Raw genomic sequence first — 21,032 nt, 5'->3', positions numbered from 1 at the left:
AGTTACTTGGGACTCATCCAGACTTCCTTCCCCACCCCCACCCCAGCTTTTCCCCAGGAAAACCAACGTTTTAGCGCTGAATCGGAACAAATGGGTTTTCTGTAGATTACCATGCCAGTTTATTGTTAAAGAGCAGATTTTCTGGGAGAGGGCAAAGGCAAAACATCTTGGACCTGTGCCTAGAAGGCATGGGGTAAATGGAAGTGTGTATGAACCCTTAGTTATGGATTTTAGAAGGGGAGTGAGTAGTTTAAGGCCCTTCGGTACTATCTATCACACTGGGTTGCACTGGAAGCCCCAATCCCTGATTCCTTTGTCAGCCAGTAGTCCCACCTTTCTGAGAACCTTACACTGCAACCAAAACATATGATGTATCCTCTGGCTTATGGGCCAATCTTGGCCTGCCAGGGGGTCCAAGTTAGCCAGTGAGGCCATTCTTCTTAAACCATGCTCAACTGACATCACCTTATGGATAGAAAGGCAGGCTTAAAACCTCGGTTGGCTGCACACACCTATTCCCAACAGGGAACAGGGGTGCACAGCCAAGGCAGCATGATTTCACCCTGTCAGCTGTTGACCGAGGGGGTTAAATCCTGCTCCTGATTCAGGATGGGGTTTGCATAGGAATCCCTTGCTAAAACGAAAGGGAAAGACCCATTTTAACAGAGCCTTGCAAGGTACTTTGAAGTCCCAGCTTCAGAACTTCAGAGCACCTTGCACCCAGCATTCATTGTGGCATCAGGTGATTATCTGGTAGATGATGTGTCCCACCTGTCTAATTTGACTTGCCGGACTGATTCTAGTAAGGATCTGGCACATGGAGTCTAAAAGGTTCTACATCCTTGCATAAACCTTTACCTGCTGACAGAAATACCGTTTGATACTCAGCTTCAAATTCTAGGTCTGGTAGAATTTCAAGCCACCTGGGTGCCTGAGACAGTGGGATTTTTGGCTGTCAACACAAGCAGTTATACAGAGCACTTTCAGTGTGACGTACTTTAACTGGTAGTGGGAGATCTAAATCTATTTGGTTCTTTTTGTAATGTGGTCTATTTTTGAATATTACCGAGCCTAGCATAACTGGAACACAAAGACAGCACTTCCAAATTGGACAGCATCTTACCAAAGACACCCCCCCCCCGCATCCTTTTTAGGATTTTATGGGATGTTACCTCACTTTATGACAGTTCCCATTGTAGCGTAAATACTGAACATTTTCTGTAAGTGAGGCAATGCACTGTGAAATGTCAAGCAAACGATAAAATCAATAATCTGCAAGTTACCAAAGACAAATGCTCACAGATGCTCACAGTGGATTGCGGGTAGGGTGGGGGCTGTCAAAGACAAATGCTGAATTCGGGAGACCATGTGCTTTACTGCTTTTCACTTCCCCTCATTTCATAGGGTTGTTGGCTCTAAGGCTTTGGCTCTGAACCTATTCTTATGGTCGAAATGGTTTAAATCTCAGGGTGCTATTAGAAGCACAGAAACTGCGACTTTGTTTTCATTTGGTGAGTATTATTTTGTTCCAGTGCATTACATTTTAGGATTACGCATGGTTCAGCCAGACCTGGGAGTTTGCAATACATCATATTTATAGGTTACACTTTGAAGCAATTCACACACATTGTTATGGCTAAGCACTATTCTGTCTGTTTCTCTGTTGGTTTGTCTACATATGGATAAGCTTACACCAGCTTAGTAAGGTAGGCTGGTATTGCTAAGAGTGGGCTGAGATTGTGGGGAAAATAACTTGCTTAAGTTTTCGTAGCCAAATCATGGCTGAAGCCAAAGCACAGTTGAAGCTGAATTGAGTATTTTCTAGTTCACTGTTTTCATTCCTAGCCACTATGCCACACCAGGGATTGCCAAGGGAATCTCCTCCCTTGATTCATTTATGTTATAAACCATAATATAGTAGACTATTTGGGAGTTAGCTGCTTGTACTGGCTCCATTGAAACAACTGTAAAAAATGCCTTTAGAGTTCATAAAGGTTGGCTGGGTGGGCAGGGAAGGAGAAAATACTGCAAATCTTTCTGGTAAGGGTTGCTTTTAAACTTGTCTTGTTAATGGACTGAAGGGGGGGGGGAGGAATCATTTGAGACCCACTACTCTATTGCTAAAAAGACAAAGGGGAGGCTGGGGGGGGGAGGGGAGGCACAACAGCCTAAAGCTAAAATGGTACGCGTTCAAAATGAAAGGAAAAGAAAATAGAGCAACACAGTGACATGCATAATCATGTAGGTTATAACATTTCTTTAATGTTTTATGCAGCCAATAGTACTGAAGAACTCAGAGGCTTCTGCCAGCGCTGGTATTTTCTTATCACAGCACGCTTATTGCGACTTTCTAACTGCTCTGTTGGTCCGGCATTACTTTGCTACTGAAGAAAATCAGATGGCTTCTGGCTTTTCTTAAGTATTGCACCTGCAGTACTGCCTGCCTCCTGGGAATAATTCAGCTCATTGGTAAACACAACCCTTATACATCAAAAGTTTCCACTTTCTCTCACCCATTTTAACACGCTGGCCCCTCCCTCTCTGCAGGCTTCTTGTGGCTGTCTAGGGAATCTTTCACTTTTTGTCCTTTCCTGACCCTCCTGCACCACATTTGAGTCTTATTCAGACCATCTGCTCTCAAGGAAGGTAAAACTTCTGCTGTGAAAATAGCCGTTGTCCCTGGCAGTTAACTTCTTTTTTTAAGTTACCTTTTCAGGATGCTTGGCATTTCCCCCCTCCCGAAGAAAAGAGAGAGTAACATTTGCGAGATCTTAATTCAGGCTCTCCCTTCTGGCTCGAAAAATAGTTTACAATTGATATGTTTCTGGTTGTCGCCTTCCTTTTCCTCCACCCCCCCCCCCTTTCCCAGATAGTGGTATGCTCTTCTTGTTCCTGACAGAAGTGTTTCTAAAGGCCTGCTCAAGCCTCACTAAGCAGCTGTGCGTTAGGTCATTTTCCCAGGAGTTTTACATGTGGAAAGCTGGGCATTTAGCAAGGCCTCAAAAAGGACACCATCTGGCCCTAGTGAGGGGAGGGGGGAAGGATCATGACACTTTCAGTGGTACCAACAGGCCCTGATGAACCATAAAGGAATGCAGGCCTAGACTGTGATCCAATAGCGACTAGCCCAACAATCACCTCAATGACAGCTAAATCCATTCATCTCCAAAGTTATCTCATGGCACAATGGACTTTTGTGCCACGCTGTTTGCTGAAGGCGTAGTAAAATCCATTTTGATTTTTGTGCCGGGTTTCGGGGCCTGCACATTTTCCTGGAAGGCATATGTAGCAAACTTTGAGTTCACAAAAAGACACATGTCTCTTAACATTCAGGCCCTCTCCATTTCTGTCTTTCCATGTCTACCCAAAATATAGAAGAATAAAACATTAGTCCCAGGAATACTTTCTAGGTCTGTGGAAACTTAGTCAACATTTCAGAGATGTCAGACAATGATCTGAACCTTGATTCATTTCTATTTTACTGGGGAGGGAAATCCCATTATTGTAGTTTACCATTTACACCCCCAATTAGTTTTGTAATTTGAAATGAGGCAGACTATTTTTTTCCAGTGGCAAGACAAAATAAAATGTATTTGACATTTAGCTATTATAATGAATTTTAAAAACACATTTCTTTGCTGAGCTTATAACTTTTTGATATGTTGATTCATTTCAGGTAATGTTTGGTGTATGTAAGACTGCAATCCCACCAGCACATTGATGTTTAACAAATATGAATAGCATAAAAATAACAACTGGCAGTAATGTTATACAATGAAGAAGATACAAAGAAGCTTTTGACTAAGTGGAAGACTCTCCTGCTTGGGAGTAAGGGGAGAGCCCTAATCTTTTACTTATTTCCCCTTTGAGCTGTGCCCCATCTAATGTCACTCTTCTAACTGCCTGGAGTGGCTTTGGGGACTGAAACAGAAAGTAGGAAAGCTTCATTATGCTAGCAGAAGTCCATGTGCAGTGGTTATGATACCCCCTTCTCTCTGCATGCATACATATGCACACCAACTTTCCATTTATATAGCCACTTTACAAACCTTATTGTATCCACTCTCCCAATAAACCTTGCATGGGGGGTGTCATTAAATATCTGTAAAAATGCTTTCCATGCAAACCTGCCTGTGCCTTAAGATCAGTAGACAAAACCCTCTTGGTAATCTCTGTTTAGGATGAAGTCCATGGTATGGGGGCCTGGAGGAGGGCCTTTTCAGTGACGGCTCCTCACATGTTATTATTATTATTTGTTAAATTTATATACCACCCTTCATCTGAAGATCACAGGGTGGTTCACAACATAAAAATACAAAATGAAGACACAAAATACATAATGAAACATAAACAAAAGCAAGCCAATAACCTGCCTCTCACAGGGACTTTTAAAAGGCCATAGGATGTTACTCAGCCAAATGCCTAGTTGAATAAAAACGTTTTTGCCTGATGCCTAAAGATAAGTAATGAAGGTACCAAGCAAGCCTCCCTGGAGACAGGAATCTGCAAGTTGGGAGCCACTGCAGAAAAAGCTCTTTCTCGTGCTGCCACCCTCCTGACCTCTTGTGGAAAAGGCATGCTAAGAAGGGTCTCAGACGATGATCACAGGATCCAAGTCTCTCCCTACTGACTTCATTCCTATTTTTTTTAGGAACATATGACACCACACTATAGTAAGTCAGACCACGGGTTCATCCAGCTCAGTACTGTCAACACAGACTGGCAGGGGTCTCTCCCAGACCTATGTGGAGATGCTGGGAATTGAATCTGGGACCTTCTGCATGCATAGCAGATGCTCTTCCACCGAGCTATGGACCTCCTGGAATGCGCTGCTCTGTTCTCCTAGCCTGGATGATGTCACCAGTTCTGATACTGGATCTGAACTGGGGCTGGTGCGGGGAAGTCCTTCAGAGGAGAGACTCTTGATCAGGGACAAGACAGCCAGCACCACCAGTGACATTGGCTGCAACATTCAGAACTTGCACTCAACCTTTCTTTCCCCTGCTCCCTCCCATTAATTTCCCCTTGTGTGTTATGTCATTTTAGATAGTGAACCTGGGGCTACGAACTGCCTTAGAACCCTGGGTATAAATCCTACAAGTACACAAAACACAAAACAGTGGCCTGCATATGCCACATAGGCAGATGATCTGTGTGAAAAACAACTGTCATATGGATTGCAGACATCACATGCATGATCCTGAGACCCTTTCAAAAGGGATATAATCTGTTAAGAATGGGAAGTATTAACATTGAACTGAACAAAACAAAACAGTCAATGGAGTGGGTGAGCATTCATGGCGTGTTAAAATTAGCTTTTTGTATATGTCTCCTGTGAGTGATTTAAAACAAGAGGCACAACAGCTAGTATCCACTTACCTACGTATTATTTGCACAATTGTGCATACTTCCATTCACACTGTGTTAAAACCTTTCAGAGTTTGCTTAAATTAAAAAATTGTCAACATGCTCTCAGCCAAGAACAGGCACTGAGAGTCGCTAACATCAGTACACAAAGAATATCTATGAAGAGCAGCGCTGAGTGAACCCACAGAGCAGAGGATTCTGAGTTTTGAAAGGGAAGGAATGTAGATGCATGGGAACAGCTTTTGAAGTCCACAAAGAGCTTTTTTAAAAAAACAAAAAAACAAAAACTGAAAGAGGAGCAGGGAGGAACAGATCAGAACCTTCTTTTAATTCTCAGCTCCACAAACATGCAAGGCATTTGTCTAGATGACTGGCAACAGTTTCACTTTGAAAATCACAAAGACAACTCCTTATCTTATAAATAGAGTTACATGTTTGCAATCCAAGGTATGTGTTCATTCAGTTATTCATCCTCATTGTAACAAAATGTGCTAGGTTCTCTCTCTCTCTCTCTCTCTCTCTCTCTCTCTCTCTCTCTCTCTCTCTCTCTGTGAAATATATAGCTATATATATCTGCATGCATGAGCATATACACAGACAACAGCACACGCAAAAAGGACAATTTAGGAATTTGATATATTGTAAAACCATTAATTTAAACCCTCATCTGTTTGGTGCCTTTTCTTACCAATGATTTCTCGGAGTCAAATGCATTCTAAGGATTAAATGATTTTAAGGGGGATTAAATGTTAATTAAAAATATAATAGAAATATCAGTAGCAGAGATGGCCAACGTAAATATTTATCACTTAAACTGCATGATCACGCAGCACACTCCACCACTTATTTTCACAATGTGGAGCTACAGTTCATGTAAATTACAGAAATGGCACACCCACACAAATCTATATAATGTAACAACACCTTTATTTATACTTCACAAACATAGAGCAATGTCCTTGAAAATTCTAAAGGTCATTGTTAATAGATTTTTTTTTCTTCTTGCACCAACTGTGTCTTTCTTGGCCTGTAAGAACGCTGTTACCGGAGAGGTCCTTGAAGGGCTGGGAGGAGCAAATTCCATGTGGCCAGTTCAGCTGCAATAATCTCCTTTCTCCTCCTGGCCCAAGCCACACATGACAGCACTCTAGTGTCTCATCATTATTTGTCACCCTTTTGTGTCATGCAACTTATATCCACGGCCATTCCAGCAATTAAGACGGGGGGGGGGGGGGAGGCCCAACGTTATCCACCATGAATAACTCTGAGGCAACTGACATCAAGTGCCAACCGCTCTATTGAGCGATTGGTACCTGATACCACTAGACCATTGTTAAGTGTTTTATGAGGAACACAAATAAACTGCTACATTGGAGGGGTCAGAGCCTAAGGAGGACTGATCAGATCTCTGCAGTGACTTGGCAGTAGCGACTGCAAAGATTTTACTGCTTCTAATGAGAAATGAGGAGTGGAGAGGAAAGAAGACAGTGGCTTAGTCCTAGAGGCTTATTTTGAAAAAGCTGAAAACTTCATACCTCATTTATTTTCCAAAGTACCTCAACCTGCAGCAATACCCAAAAGAAATTAAACTGATGAAGGCTGTGATTGGAGAGTATGTTCCTAGGATCGCTAGACTCCTGCCAAATGTCTAAGGCTCAGCTGGTTAAGTCTTTGCCATCAGTTTTGAAGCAATTTGTGCAGTTGAAAGCGAGGCTTAAAGTTGTAATAATTACTGTTAGCTAAGTCAGGTTTCACCTACTATGAAGCTCAATGGATCCATGTTCGACTTGCTGTTGTTAGGGCTGTAATAATCCACACATAGTCATGGCTACACCTGACTGTGTGTCACAAAGTGAACATCAAATGCCTTTGTCACTTGTGCAACAGTGCAAAGTGAGGGCTGAAAGTTTAATTGGCTGACCAATCATTAAATGAATTAACTAAAGGTGGTTAATTGATCATTGGCAGCAATTTTTTAAGTGATAGAGCTATGAGTTAAGAGAACACTTGTGTAATTTTTTAAAAAGGCTGATTTTGTTATAGTGTTCCCCCTTCTAGACATAACGCCAAAACAGAACTTAGCACTATATGAATGAGTTTCAACACCACTTCTCCCATCTGGTACAACCACAAGGGGAGAAGATTGGTAGCATCTACTTTAGCTTTTAAACTAACCTGAGTTCCCTGTTACACCATAAGAAATAAGTAGTGCCTGCTGAATCAGCCTAATGGCCCATCTAGTCCAGCATCTTGTTCTCACAGTGTCCAGCCAGAAGTCTGTGGGAAGTCTTCTAAGAAGAATAGGAGTGAAAGTGTGCTCTCCCCTCCTGCATTTTCCAGCAACTGGTATTCAGCAGCATACTGCCTCTGTCAGGGGGTGTAGAAAAAAGCTATTGTGGCTAGTAGTTTTTTTAACAGCCTTGGCCTCTAATCCTCTTTTAAAGCCATCCACATTTGTGGCCATCATTGCCTCCCATGGGAGCAAGTTCAATAGTTTAATCACATGCAGCATGAAGCAATACTTTCTTAAATCCATCCCGAATCTTCTAACATTCCTTTTCATTAGATGGCCTTGGGTTCTAGTGTTACAAGAGAGGAAACAACAACTTTTTTCTATCCATGTCATGTATAATTAACAAACTTCTTACTCACCTTTTGTCTAAACTAAAAAGGCCCAAAGGTTCACAAGAGCCCCCAATTTCACTGATTTTTGTTTTTTGGAAGGAGAACATTTTCAGATGATTTTGGGGTCACTTAATGTGGCAGGTCCTGTCCCCTCCACCTTGCTTAGCAGTAAGGCACGAAACCTAGTTTCATTGATCCTTGTGGTGGCAACAGCAGCAAAGCTATTGTCATAGCATTACTTAGGGGAGATTTGGAGAAAGAGGAAATACATTTCCCCCCTTGTTAGTATTTTCTTTTTAACTGTTGCTGTGGCAAGCAGCCTGGGGGAAAAAAACTAGTCAAAAGATTTCACCACCTGAAATTACCCTCCTCAACTCCCAGTTTTGGAAGCCTGAAGTCAGTTCCCCCAAGAATTTTGCGGCGAAAGTTTGAATAATCAAAGAATTGGCATGGCATGCTTCTTAAGCCCAGCACTCCATCAACTGTCATCAATGCTACACCACATCTGCGCCTGCCTGACATCTGCTGTAAGCCACTGTGCTACACCACATCAGCTATCAATTGCTTAGAGGTTGTTTTATTTTAATTAAAGACAAATCTTGTTAAATAATAAATAAATAAATAAATAAATGATGCACCATGTGGCAGTTAGAGCTTTTTAAAAGCACATATGCACAAATACACAAATATGTATTTCTAGAAATTCAAATTCTGCTATTGAGAGAAGCTATACTGTCGTTGCTGTATAAGCAATAAAAAAAATTAGTAGCAGCTCTAACAGGTGAGAAATCAAAAACACTTGTTGCCATTTTTTTATTCTTTTTGAATGTACACATGAAGCATGGGAAAGCGAGCCTGCACCTTTTGTTGGACTAATGAATGTTGAAAATTCTGGAGGCGTAAAGCGTTTTGGGGGTGGGTGGGTTTGTGGGGAGAAAGTTCATGTACAAATGTAGAGAAATTGCAAGAAAGTTATTCCTGAATATCGGTTCTTTGAAAATCACTGCCCTTTAGGATGTAAGCATGGGTACTTAGAATCACCATCGAGAGGCAACCAGAGTGTGTACTTGCAAATCAATTGACTTTCATTCAGTTTAGAGGTGAAGGTAATGTCAACGCAGAGAGTGTATTGAATTAGTTTGTATTTGAGCCCATGCCAGAGACTGTCACATATCTCAAACATACTGTGTGGAACTGCTGCCAGAGAGAAGAAATAAGAACAACCACATCAGGCAGTCTTCTTTTTCATAGTTTGCTTTTTCATAGTTTCACTGGCTTGCTTCAAAATACCCAGTCATAACTTGGGTTACAGATGCTTCAGGTTGTGTTTTTTCAGGTTGCGCACTGCGCTGAACCCTTGAAGTACCATAACGGGTTACTTCCGGGTTTTGATGTTATTTTTAGAAACAGAAGCACTAAATCGTGCTTTGCACAAGTGCAGAAGCGCCGAATCGCAACCCACGTGTCCGCAGATGCACAGGTTGCGAACGCTGCGGGTTGCGAACGTGCCTCTCGCACGGATCATGTTCGCAACCCGAGTGTCCACTGTATGCTTGTGTTTGGGCTCATTCAGCTGAGTGGGGCCCTGTCCTTCTGCAACAATGTCCTGCCCTGTTGGCCCCAAATGAATTCATATTATAGGTCAGTCATTATTAAAAGAAGCATCCTGACATGGGGTGAGAGGTAGGTCCCAAGCAAATCCCACCTTTCACTTTAAGAAATGAAAATCTATCGAGCAACATAGGACTCAAGCCACTGGTGTTATCTAGCTCTGTATTGTCCACACTGACTGCCAGCAATTCTCCAGGGTTTCAGACAGGGGTCTCTCCCACCCCAAATTAAAGGTGACAGGGATTGAACCAGCGACCTTCTGCACTCAAGGGAGATGCTTTGCCACTACGTTTCTATGGCCTTTCTAGGCAGCCCCTTCCTACAAAAAGATGCTGAATGGAAATGACCATGTTTCTAATAGTGAAATACCCCCCTCCTGCACACAGACCACTCTCTCGCTCTCTCTTGCACAGATACAATCTTTTGCTTCAATAGAATCTGCAAGGGGGGGGGGGGGAATCTGCCACTTTGATGTTATTTTTAGAAACTGAAGCACCCAAATGCAATTTTGTTTTGAATTTCCTCAACTTTAGAGAATGCTTAACAGTTTGCAAAGGTGTCAGCAGCAAGATTGTTGGACCCTTGAAGGTTGCATTCAGAATAGCCTTCTGTCTATTTTCAATTTGAAAAAGGCCGGCTAGAGTGGAACAAACACTCGAAGCGACAGATTCTGCATTCCAATGAAAATTGTGCCATTATCCAAGTTAAATATAACTGCTCCTTTTTTTTTAATTAAAAAAGGGCATTATAACCAAAACCTGTTATTGCATAAGTAGCAGGAACAGGCGGGGGTGGGGGTGGGGTGGACACATAACACTTTGCCCTGGAATGTGTGATTTTTTTTAACAACGGCATGAAGATGTGACTTCACTGAAATGATGCCTGTGATATTATGTTTCACACACACACACACACACACACACACACACACACACACACACACACTATTACCTACAGCTCAATCCTAATCATAGGTATTCGGGTGTGAGTGTCACTGAGTTCAGTGGGACTTACTCTCAAGCATGTTAGCTAGAGAGTAATTGCCATTGCATTCTGGCAGGCAGACTCTGGGTAGCCATTTTGAACTTCCTCGGTGCAACTTAAAAGAACAGCCCCAGCTCTTTTTCTGCTCTTTTGGATGTGGTCTACCACCCAATTCTCTCCTAGTTTTTACTCAGCTGTAACTATATCAGAACCACACCTTCCCTGTTATCTGTCCCTAATTTCTGATGTTCCGAGGACTTTTCTGCTACCCTGATCCTCTATTTTTAAATTTTGGGGTTGGGGTGAGTTCTGTTTGGTTGTATTTACATAGTACTTTCCCCCTTCTTAATGGTACTTAGAGCTCTCTCACACATCCTTTTAAAATGGTTTTATGTTTTCCTTTGCATTTTTTAAAAATAATGACTAAATAAAATGATTAGGCTTTGAGTGTCATTGCTTATGTTGCCAGACTGGCCACTACTTCCACAGAAGCAGAAGGTATCAGCAGGCTTGGTCTCCCTTGGTGACATATCTTTTGGGGCTGAGGTGGCTAGATATTTATCTTGCTACCCACCCCCTCAGGCCAGCAGGTGGGCAGTACCACCCGCCTCTAAAAGTTGGCCTACAAGGGTGAAGGGAGGTAGCAGTGGCAGACCTTGGGGTGTCAAATTTCAGTGGAGCCCCGTGCAACATCAAAAATTGGTGCCCCTCTGCTTCTCTCACCCCATTCTAAATCATAGTTGCAGCTGCCTTGGGGACACCCCTGAGGCTCTGCATCCAGTGCTACTGAACCAGTCATGCTCCCCTAAATCTGCCTCTGGAGATAGTTACAGTGCAGGATTTGACTCCCCTGGTGGGTGGAAGAGCTTAAATTCTGCTTCCTGCATAGTTGAAGCACAAGCAGGAACTGGTAAGCAGCAGAATTATCACCTTCCTGCTTGCCACGGGGTAAGGAGTTATCCTGTTTTCTGCAGGGATTGACTATGCACACCAGTAACTTTCAGGGAACTGGTCCACACAGCCAAGCAGAATTGAACCCCACCCATCGGATGATTGGCTGACATTAGTTGACTGACAGGTAGGTGTGGCTGTTTTTTGTTCTGTTTTTAATGGCATCGTCCCACAGGCTGGAAGTTCCTCATCCTTCACTAAGAATTACAGTTGTACAAAAACAAAACAAAAACTTTAAGAAAAAACTTCAAGAGAATGGGAACTTCCCAAACAACAACCATCATGCTTCATGGCCATGAAATACTGGCTGGTGATTGGTTTTGTTTTTTTGTTTGATTGGAAAAGCAGAAATGGAGTAGAAGGGGGAATGGAATAGCTAGAATGTTGCAGCACTCTGCACTGCAACGTTCTTTTTCAAGGTCTCATTTGCAGTTCAGAATTTCTATTCTGCCACACACCAGCTACCACTTAGGTCTACATTGTTGTAGACCCTTATATAGAACTGAGGCAGCCTGTGGAAGAAGAAACAGAAGAGCAGCCCCCGTTATACAGTCGTGCAAATGACTGTGTATTTTTAATCTCTGTTGCTTGATGTTTCATATTCGCTTTTCTCTTGGGGGAACAGAGATAATACCCACGGAGTGCTGCACTTTCTTTCCCAACCAGTGGGCAACACAAGCTTGTCTTCAGAATATGTTATCCATCAGGAGATTTAGGCATGTGGCTCTTGAGCATCAGTCGGATGCTAATTCTGAAGTGGTGGGAAGCTCTGGCTAGCGGCGGCGCACGAGGCTTCTGGGGACAGCCAGAATGCTCTTCAGTGCACTTCAAAGGGGGTTCTCAGTTACAGTGGGGGAAAAGAAAGATTTTGAAGTTTCTTGCTGCCAGAAAGCTTGAAGGAGAGCCCCTGAAGTTGTTCTTTTATAAGCAGGGATAATGCAGGTAAGGCTTTCCCACTTAATTTGAGCCCAGGCTTTTCAAACTTCATAGAAACAGCAGTAAGAGAGGGATACCCAGTTAGTTTTAATTTGTTTGCTAGCTGCTGCTGCTGCTGCTGCTGCTGCTGTTGATGACGGTGATTTTGGCTTTACAATATCATTGTTTGCAAATATCTCCTGTAGAGATGACACATATCATTGTGCGTGTTGTAGAATAATAACTGGGATGATAAGAGCTGTATCCACTTCTAGCCCTACCCAGAGTAGACCTACTGAAGTTCACAAACTTAGGTTCATTAATTTCAATGTGTATTCTGAGCAGAATGTGTTTGAATGCAACTTACTATCTCCAAAATTTGTGAATTACATATATTTTTTTTTGTGTGTGTTACATATATATAAGTGCCCACCTGTGGCAGAGGGATTCTCCACTCCCGGCTGCATCTGTGGTGAAGGGATCATGAGGCCTCCGTATGGAGTTCGAGTGGGTTGTTTGCCGAGGGCGCCGCTTGAGCGTCATACAGACAGTGGCAAAGGGTGCAGCCGTGAGCAGACGATCCTCTGCATGCGGCTGGGGCGGTGTGATTGTGGCGGGTGAGCCCCCCACAGGGTGCCTTCTTGTCACCCCCTCAAAGATGGCACCCGGGGTGCTCCGCCCCCCACCCCATCCTCTGCCGCTGTAAGTGCCCAAAATATTAGGTAACACAAATAAGGAGGCTGAACACCTTCACTATGAGGAAAGACTACAGTGTTTAGGTTTATGAGTTTAATAAAAAAAGGAATTCACCATAGGGGCTTATAAAATAATGCACAGTGTAGAAGAAGTAGATAGATACAATCCTATATTACTAGAACTCAGGATTGCCCAAATACAGTGGTACCTCGGGTTAAGTACTTAATTTGTTCCGGAGGTCCGTTCTTAACCTGAAACTGTTCTTAACCTGAAGACCACTTTAGCTAATGGGGCCTCCTGTTGCTGCCGCGCTGCCGGAACACGATTTCTGTTCTCATCCTGAAGCAAAGTTCTTAACCCGAGGTACTATTTCTGGGTTAGCAAAGTCTGTAACCTGAAGCGTATGTAGCTAGAAGCGTATGTAAGCCGAGGTACCACTGTAAATGATTGACAGTAGGTTTAGGACAAAAAGAAGTAACCTCCCCTCCAAATGCATAATAAATATGTAGAACTTGCAGTGACAACATGCTGTTATAGGCACTAATTTGGATAACTTCAAAAGGGAAATGGTAAGCCATTCGTAAAAAAATTGGTCTGTTAGTTCCTGCTAGATGGAGCTTCCAGATTTAGAGCTCCCTCTGAATACCATTTGATGGGGAGTAAAGAAGCAAGAAAGGAGCGTTGTCTTTATGCCCCAGAGATCCCACATTGTTTGGCCATTGTGTGAAACAATGTGTTGGCCTTGATCAGGGCTGGATAACATACTTCAGTCCAAGGTCCACATTCCCTCCATGGAAGACCTTCCAGGACCAAAGGCAAAACAGTGGATGGAGCAATGGATACAACTCTTACCTTAAATGGCAGACCAAAGTGAAGCCATGCTGATGCGAGAGATTTCCCCACACACTTTCATAAAACATCTCTCCAGCCTCTATCCAGCACATGAAAGGATGTGAAAGAGGTTCAGTGTGGGATAGACAGATAGAATTGAAGGACTCTGGGTCTGAGGGTTCCCACCAGCTGGCCTTGGGGGTTTGTGCCTGGAACATTTTTTTTCCTTATTCTGCACACGTGTTCCTAGAGTGTGCTAGCCTCTCCTCCATTTCCCTCAATTGCCTATCTAAACTGCAAATGTTGCTGAATAAATCAGAGTTTCATCTATTCCATAACAGATGCGTTGTGAGACTAAACATTCCATTAAACTTCTTTTTTTTAAGGATTAAAAAAAGAAAATGGTTATGGTCAGTTTTGCTAACCCATCTGCTTCAGAAGCAAGCACAGAACAGATTGCTACGGAATAAATGAATATATCAGACAAAGAAGAGCTTTCAGCAATGTGTCATAGTGGTGGGGGCTTTTGGGCAGTGATACTTTCTGTTACGGGTATTTCAAGTGCACAAGAATGACTCTGTTTCCATTGGGGAAAGACTGAGGGGATCAAGTCTGGGAAAGCCAAACGAATGTTGCAAAAGTCCAATATTTTGCACTTTCTCTCGTGTGGCACAGTGCAGCACAGTATCCCATGCAATGAAATTTATGTCCAGGTCAGGCTGGGAAAGATTTGCTGCCTGAAATTCTGGAAAGCCTATGTCAGTTTGTCTAGACAATGCTAAGGTAGACAGACTAATGTTCTGACTACTGTGCTCCTATGGAGTTTGGCAGCTGGAACACTTGAGAACAGCATGTCTCTGTCCCTACCATATTTAGGTGCTGGTTTTTCTTCCACCTAAACATGATCTATGGGCTCAGGGTGCCCACTGAAGCAAGCAACATGGCAACGTCCCAACTGCTCCAATATTATTACAGTCAGTGCCTGTTTAAGTTTTAAAATGATGATGAAACTATTACTCGTTTTAAAATGGATAGTTGACTGTGAAGAGGGTGATTGCCTTTTCGATAGCTTATTTCTCTAAAATCATAAAGCTTCACACATTAACAGATACCTCCTAACAGATTCTCTTATACGATGCAGAGCATGCAAAATGACAAGAAGCTTCACAGGCAGAGTTAGCCAATCGGTTCGAGTACACCACTGTGCTGCTTCTTCCTGCATAACTGTGGTGCTGGACAACTGCAGATCCCTGACAACATTAGGGCTGCCATACGTCCAGGATTTTTTAATATATATATATATCAGGGATTTGCCTATTGGAAATAGCATCCAGGAGGAATTTCCAAAAATCTGTCCGGAAAAACCTGGGTGTATGGCAACCCATGACAGAAGGTTTTTTGGGTGAATTTCCTTAAAAATAGTTTCAATCTTTTTGGAGATTTTGGCAAGAAAGCTCAACAACTTGTGTCCGGATCTTCATTTTTTGAAATATGACAGCCCTAACCAACATACCATTGGGTTCCACCTGTGCAAAGAGCTTTAATCGGTAGAACACCATCCTCACTAGCTAGCATGATCTCATAATGATTACTACTTTGCAGAAGGTAGACAAAATCTTTGGAAGGTGAGGCCTGTGTCATTCACAGAGCTATGGAGCAATGAGAAGTATACATGGGTGATATCAGTGTAGCCAAATGTTGATGTTATTGTGCTGCGTTGGAAGCCAGGGACATTGGGATGTGGACTTCCCACACCCTTCCGTTGCTACAGCAGGGAGAGAGGGGTCACATCTGTGCCACACATTTATAGTACATGGCTCTCCCCAAAGAATCCAAAGAATGGTACTTTGCTAAGGGTGCTGGGAATTGAAGCTCTGTGAGAGGTAAACTACAGCTCCCAGGATTCTTTGAGGGAAGCCATGTGCTTCAAATGTTTGGCATGGATGTGACCAGTGATAGGTATACATTGATTAGGAGGCAATGGATGTGCTGGCAATGGCCCTTCACTGTGAAAGGCTGGAGCATGCTATGGACTTGGTACTGTGTGGCACACTGATTCTGTACCAGGGGTCTGAGTGGGGGGTTGCACATGTGGTTCTTCCCAAATGGATCTTTATGAACTTTCACATTGACAAGAACCCTCTTGCTTTGACTTCAGCACACCACTGCCAGTGGCTGAGCGCCACCACCTCCTAAATATTTATATTTAGTTGCAGGAGCGGGTGGGGACACAGAGTTGCCTTTCCAGAGCAAAACAAGGAGATGTGGAGGATGAGGCTGCAGCACACCAGCAGAGCCAATCTGGTGCTCCGCCATGTGCACTCACAAAGCCTCAACCTTGCTGCCACCTGTCCTTGCCCTGTCTTAGGAAGTTGCAGAGATGCTACTGTTGGGAGGATGCTTCCATGTCTCTGCTTGACTGAGTTACCTGCTCCTGACCTGCTGGAAGCCTGAAGGGCCCTGCCCTGCCTCTCTCCACCTGGCTTGGGGTGGGGCCTGACAGGCTCCATAAAGGACTGCTGCTGCTGCTGCTCAACTGCTCAACAGAGAGGGCTCCTTTTTAGAATTGTTTTTATATTTTATCTATGTCATTTTAAATTGTGATTGATATTAATGTTGTATTTTTAGTTTTAGATTTTATGATTTATGTGGAAATTGTTTTCCATTTGGTTGTGTACCTTTTGATGTGTTTTATTTATGGTTTATGACTTTTGTTATGTTGGTAATTATGTAAATCTTGTCATGTTGTAAGCCGCCTTGAGCATTGTTTTAACTATGGAAAGGCGGCATACAAAGAAAATGATGATGATGATGATGCTCCTGGATACCAGTTAGAGGTTTTTTTAAAATAATAATAATAATAATAATAATAATAATAATAATAATACACATTCATTCTGTTTGGATATGTAGTTTATTAAACCATTTGATTATTTTATGGCCTCTCTGCCAACATGGAGTAACCTTGTCCAAAAGATTAAAACAAAGCAATGGTGTTGTTGCTTTTTTAAAAATCCAAACACTAGAAACTTTCCATCCACCAATGAGCTACACACATAGCCTTAAAAAGACATGTGTGACTTGTTCATAGCTGACCCTGGCAGACTATGATATTAATAGGTTATTGACTTGCTAGGCCTTAAACAGCCAGAGGGAACATCACTAGCAGTAGCTGCAATGCACTGGAGATTTGTATCATTGATTGGTCTGTTTAACCCATCATCTCCAGGCATTTAAACAATGATATACGCTTGACAAACCTAATATTTCATTTTCTATCTGGGGACCACAAAAAAAGAAATTTAAGGACTGGGGGCGGGGTGGTGGTGGAGAAAGAGACTACAGGATAGATACATACAAGAAGCAGTGACAAATTGAAGGGGAAATTCCATGTAGCTAGTGGTTGAGATTTTGCGCTGCGTCATAGCCAATTACGTATATAAAATAGGAGAACACCAAAGGAAGGGGAGATGACTATAGAACAGAAACAAAATATTTCCTAACACTGAAAACACTATGGAGATATAATTATTATGAATTAGTTGTTGGTCTCATTGTGATTGATCTACAAAATAAAAGACAAAATAGTGGATCAGATGCCAAAACACAAAATGCTTGGTGTCTATGAAAACAATGAATTCTAGGTAGGTAGTAAATATATATATAGAAACATTTCAGGGTTTAATTTGAGACGGCAGATCACTTGGGATAACTCAGGAATTGTTTTCAGTGCCAGGGCTAAAAAAAAGAGGAGGATTTTGTGGCCTCCCTATCAATATCTATGTTGCATGGCTAGCCTACCTCACAGTGAAAATAGCAATTAGACGTACGCTGACCTCAGGTATAATTATGAAGGACCACAAGTGTGTGTGCTTCCATTTGAATTTCCGAACACAAGGCAGCTATGTTACGGCTCAATATTTAGTTTACATCTACATTAATACAATAATTATGTGGTGGATATTTATATTCTGTATGCTACACTAAAATTATTCTGAAACTTGCTTGAAGCACCATTCAATTTCAAAAGGTTTCAAGAGCTGTCAAGCTAGCAACAGGGATGATTCAGTGTGTAAGTGATCTGTGGTAGATCACATGCCACCCACGGCATGCTAACTTTTGAGTCAAAACGTGTTTTGCAAATTTCTAGATCCTGATTTATGAAAGCCAGAAGATTGAAACAGATAGGCCAATATGCTGGTAAGTTGCCCTTTCACATTAATAAAGAAGATTACATGCACTTGAAAAGTTAAGAGAAGTAGCTAATGAGAGAGACAGACTTAGGACAAATTCACACCATACGTTTAGGTGGAATCTACACACATATAAAAACACTGTGAAAATGCTTTTTAAAAACTGTTTTGAAAATACATCGAATTTTGCATAGCTGAGTGTTGCCATCATCTAGTGTCACATTTGTATATTGCACATTACAACACATTTAAAACATTTTATTTGCAGCTGTATAGCTGAGTCCTTAAAACACTATGATAACTGTCATGGCCCCCCCCTCCCGAAGACTTCTGGCAACAGTTTGTCAAGGGTGCTGAGAGATGCTAGGAGACTGCTATTCCCCTCACAGAGCTACAATTCCTTTTCAAAGGAACTCTGGGAATTGTAGCTGAGGGGAATAGCAGTCTCCTAACAACTCTCAGCACTCTTACCAAACTACAGCTCCTAGAATTCTTGGGGTGGGAAGCCAAGTGGTATGAATGTGGTCTTAAGAAACCTGGCTCTCTAAGGCTGAAAACCCATGAACACATACCTGGGCATAAGCCCCACTGAACACCCTCGGACTGATTTCCAAGAAAATATGCTTAGGCCTGCACTGCATGAGACCGGCTTCCCCATGCTTACTTCTGTGCATTGTAGCTGACAGCTGCCTGGGCTAAATTCGATGCACGTGGAGTTGTCAGGGAAGAATTTAAGTCCTCGGGGATGAATTTAGATCTTCAACACAACCTCAAGCTTTGTCCATGTTTCTACTGCTTTCCCTAACATGTTTGTGCAGCCATAAAATATAACTTGGCATGTTGTAGCACTTGGATAGGTCTTTCTTCTTCATGTATTCATAATGTAAAGACATTTGTCTAATGCATATTACATTAACATATGCATGTGAACATTTGTCACATACTGCACTCCTGAAAGCGCTGCACTGTCAGGTGCATATTAGCTCAGCTTTGAAGAACCAAGCGGTGAAACAGGTTTCTTTTTTAACGGTGGGTGTATGACTTAAAACCATTCTAGTTAGGAGGCCTACCTGTGTGCAACATTGGGATTTCATGCTCGTGTCCCTACTTGGATAAGGAACTCTATGTGGAAAAGGGGTGGTGTGTGCAGTTCCTCTGCCAATCCAGCTGCTGCAGTGCAGGTACAGTACCTCTTCTGCAGCCCAGCTCCAGATGTGAATTAAGCCCCTTTATGAGCAGTGAGGGTCACTCCCAGGTCTTCTGTGTTACACTATGGAATTCACTCCCATAGGAGGCAGTGATGGCCACCAAGCTTTTAAAGAGAGGAGTAGACCAGTTCATGGATATGTGGACTATTGATGGCTTGTAGCCATGGTGGCTATGCTCTGCCTCCACATTAGAGGTAGTGATGCTTCTGAATATCAGCGGCTAAAAACCTCAGGAGGGCAGAGTGCTCTTGTGCTGCTTGAAGGTTACCCACCAGCATGTGGTTGGCCACTGTGAGAATAGGATGCAGTACTGGGTAGGCCATTGCCCTGATCCTGCAGGCTCTTCTTATGTGAGTGAGGGTCTATAACCCTCCCTGGCTGGGTGTGGTTCTCTGTACAGCTGAGGGAGAGCTAATTGCAAACTTAAACTTGCCTATGTAGCAAGCCCTAGCTGCTAGGTTGATCTGTAAATAAATACGGTACAACTGCAAAAGTTCTCCTGACCCCTGCTGTTTCCTGGCATTAGGGCAGACCTGCTGCAAGGTTTCTTCACATAGTGAGCACCCTTCCAAAACTCACTGGTTTCTATAGTGTTTACTTATAATACTACCAAAAGCACTGGTGGCTGTATGGGAGGAGAATAAGTGCTGGGTGGATTTCCTCCTCCACACCAAATAGCTGATTGGCATGACTGCAGATTTTGTGGAAAGGCTACAGAATTGTACATTGGACATCTCTCTCAGATTGGGGCTGTAGTCTTTATGCAGATGGAAGCAGACCCTCCAAGTGTTCCTATTTTCCAGGGACAGTCCCAGATTTACAGAAGCCATCTCAGTTTCTGATTTGACCCTGGAATGCCCCGCTTTTCCTTAGAACATCCCTATATTCATCGGAGAAATGTTGGAGGGTTTGGAGTTATCTGACCACTGAGCCATCTGAAGGCAGCCCTGTGTAGGGAAGGTTTTTAATGTTTAATGTTTTATTATGTTTTTATAGAAAACATATATAAAAATGGCCAGGGAAACCTAGTCATACAACAACCACCACCACAACGGAATAGGACATCCCTATTTTCATTGGAGATACGTTGGAGGGTATGTGGAAGCTAAAGCTAGCGAGACTGAACTACATGAATGTTTATTTATTTTTAAATTTCCAAATTACCTTTTCAGCTGATGGTTTACCAGATGGTTTGGAACGTAATTAAAGGCATAATTCAACAGTATTAAATTACAGGCCAAGAGAGCTGCTTAAGTAAAAGCAACAGAGACCAAGAAAACAGAAAACAGAATAGTGCCTTCAAATTAATCTGAAACTCAGAAATTGAAAGACCTGACACCTAGGCCTATAAAGCATTATTGTCCATACCTTCTTGGCAAGGTATGTCAGGGGTAGTTAGTGGGATGCAATCTATGTGTTGTGGGCCTATGACTTCCACCAGACCTGTCTATTGGCCATGTTGTCTGGGGTTGATGAGAGTTGCAGTCAACAACATCTGGAAGGTACCATGTTGGCTGTTCCTGAACAGCTCTATTACCCTGGCAATTGGACTGTTTTGTGACAGTGAAACAGTGGGAATAACCTATGCACATGCTTTATTTCCTTTTCTAACGGATGTGTTGGAATATTGCTCTGGGATTAGTGTTTGAGC

This window comes from Podarcis gaigeae, assembly GCF_964106915.1.
Source record: "Podarcis gaigeae genome assembly, chromosome: 3".
NCBI lineage: Eukaryota > Metazoa > Chordata > Lepidosauria > Squamata > Lacertidae > Podarcis > Podarcis gaigeae.
This window is presented reverse-complemented; position numbering follows the sequence as displayed.